Source organism: Cupressus sempervirens, chromosome 1 (assembly GCF_028749045.1).
Source record: "Cupressus sempervirens isolate cs-2001-9-10 chromosome 1, ASM2874904v1, whole genome shotgun sequence".
Classification (NCBI taxonomy): domain Eukaryota; kingdom Viridiplantae; phylum Streptophyta; class Pinopsida; order Cupressales; family Cupressaceae; genus Cupressus; species Cupressus sempervirens.
This window is the reverse complement of record NC_143118.1, coordinates 405,340,260-405,343,282: the sequence shown is the minus strand read 5'-3', so window position 1 is coordinate 405,343,282 and position 3,023 is coordinate 405,340,260. Positions and strand designations below refer to the sequence as shown.

General features: G+C 32.6%; 1 pseudogene across 1 annotated transcript; it reads right to left on the bottom strand.

Annotated features, from left to right (window-relative positions):
- Nucleotides 1-315: 315 nt before the first annotated feature.
- LOC149578007 (germin-like protein subfamily 2 member 1 pseudogene) lies at nucleotides 316-1,221 on the bottom strand (annotated as a pseudogene). The gene has a single exon (XR_016354789.1). The product of XR_016354789.1 is annotated as a germin-like protein subfamily 2 member 1 pseudogene (transcript).
- Nucleotides 1,222-3,023: the final 1,802 nt, after the last annotated feature.

The following is a 3,023-nucleotide window of genomic DNA, read 5'->3' as shown; positions in this document are numbered from 1 at the left end:
ATAGTTAGGGTAATTCAATAGTTGATATTACATTCAGAAGTTGGAACATATTATTACAAATTAACTTTTATTTCTATGGACGATTGGAAATTTTATGTTTTCTACAGCATTGTATGATTAAATGGCAAATAAGATAATAATTTTTTTGACGAGTCAGATTAGCCACCACATCACTTTAGAATGCTGAAATGACACCAATTTCTCTATGAACAACAATAAAGTTAATTGAAAACCAGCACCTGACTTTCTTCCTATTTTCAGAGAACATGGAAAAGCTGAGAGATACAATCTACATAAACAGCTTGAGAATGAGAATGGAATGTAAGTATGAACCATCAAATAGATGACTGTCCTTTCATTATATAGATTTTATACATTAACAGAACAAGAAAACAAGAAACACAATATTCACACACATACATAGAGACAAATGATAAACTGAATCATCAACATCATATAAGTAGGTAGCCATCCATATCTCATATCTCCCCTGCTTGAGATGGCCTTCTCAATGGAATGGACTTCACCCTCTGAAATTCTAAAAGCCCTGGCCAGCACATCATCAGGAACTCCAGGGTTTGAAGAAAAAAGAGTTTTGGCAATGAGCACAGCCCCTGGATTCTGGCTATTCAAGCTTGACAAACTCACTGCTTCTCCACTCCCAACATTCTGAATAAAATGCACCATACCCACAGGAAAAACAAAGAGATCCCCTTCACTCAGAATCTCTATAAACAATCTGTTCTGGGTATCAATGAATCCTGCCTGAAGAGTCCCCTTCAATACAAACAAGACCTCAGAAGCTCTAGGATGGTAATGGGGCTGAACTGTTCCTCCCTGGGCATAATCTATTCTGGCAAATGAGAGACCCTGAGTGTTGAGGCCATGAAAGCTTGAAGCTGTGCCAATTGTGAGAGCAGATCTCAGAGGGTTTGATGTGTTCCCTGGCTTGATCAGCAGGGAGCTTTTGAAATCTGATGAAACCACTTTGGATTGATCTTTGCATGGGAACCCATTTATTTGAATTCCTGAAGATGGGTCTGTGACACAGAGATCTTGTAGAGAGTCTGAATCCCAACAAGATGAAAAGCTTGTGTGTAGGAGGAGGAGGAGAAGGCAGATCTTGATGGTGTGTTTGGCCATTGTAGGAATGGAGATGTTTGGAGTGGGGTTGGAGGAAAGCATTTATAAAGAGTTTAAGTGAGTTTGATGTGAAGCAAAGTAAGGTGGAGGAAATGCAGGGATCTTAGAGAAAAGAATTGTAGTTGTGCGAGTGAAGCGAGGTGGAGTAGTGCAGTGGAATTTGGTGTAGGGTACGCCATCATTTTGACATTATTTTGGATTCACGTTGGTTTGAAGTTTGAGGTTTGCATTGGAGGGTTTAGCTCCGTGCCTTTGGCTTGAGCCCTTTGAAGCAAAGTGATGAGTGTAAAGTGACTTGTAAGAAACCATTTTTAGTTTTTCATGGTATTCATTTTGTTTTGCTACTTAGGGGGATGGGTTCAGTTATCCTCCCTGTTTGAATTTTCATTTTCAATTGAGCGATGAGAACATTCTTCATGGTATTAGTTTAGTTTTGCTATTATAGTAAAGTAAAAAATAGAATTTAATTAAATTTTTTAGATGCATCTTATATTAGATTTGTTTCATAATGATTGTATTTATAAGCAATTTTATATATTGATTATTGTTTTATAGTGATTGAGATTTTAATATAAGAAAAAATAAGTAATCATCTATGAAATTTACAAATTATGTTAACATTAGAGATGAAAATGTTAATAGTTAATTAAGATATCTATTTATAAATATTTATTATATAAATATATAGTTTTATTTTTGCCACTCTAAATCTCTATTATCTTGATATATTTTCTCTACTACAATGTTTGCTAACAATCACACTATGTAAAACATCACCAAAGATACAATTATTTCAAAGTGTGATTTTTTTAAGCATATTTAAAGGTAGACATTCACTCCAATGTTTAGAGGCATGTTGGCTATAACATTTTTTTCATCTTGACAAAACATGTTTTATGTGAGTGATTGATTTATTACACATGTGATTAACTATGCGGCATACAAACTATCACTTTGAACATATGAATGTCTAATTTCTTTTAGTTGTATGATGGGCATGTTATATATATATATATATATATATATATATATATATATATATATATATATATATATATATATATATATATATATATATATATATATATATATATATATATAACTATTAGTTATATTGGTATCCTATGGTGATTGCACTCAATAACTATATTGGTGATTGATTGTTATTGCATTTAGATTATAAAACAAAATTGGTAACAATCAAAATATCTACAAGACCTACAACTTATGTTAGTATTGGAGATGAAGAATGTAAAAATTAGTTCATAGGCTTGTATCTAAAAATGTTTCCTAATTAATCATTTACTCATACTTTTTGCTACTCTAAAGCTCCGTTGTGTTGATATATTAGGTCCACCATAGCAACAAACATTAGCTAACAAGTTCCACATCATAGACAACATCATCAAAGATGTATTTTGTTTTATAGTGCTGCTTACAAATTTAGTCAAGAGGAGATATCAGTGACATATTTATTAAAGTTCCTTCTTATATTTAGGGTGATGCTACTTGTCCAGTATAGTTTAATCCTAATAAAATGTGTATCGTGTTACTATTAGTCTATAATATATGTCAAGATGTATGTATCTTCAATTATAGGAGGTATATGTAGATAGGCATATAGTACAATATAACCATTTATAGATGTTATCATGTGGCAATTTGTCACTTCAAAGTTAAGAGTGTATAGGTGTCTTTAGTTGTAGGAGGTACCTATGGACAAGTATATAATCCAATAAACGATAAGGGAAGCTATTATGTGAAAAACTATGTTAGTATAGAGGTACAATTCTATAAGTGTCTTCAATTGTAGGAAGTACATGTGGATACACACACACAAATATGTGTGTGTGCGCACGCGTGTAAATGTATATACGTAT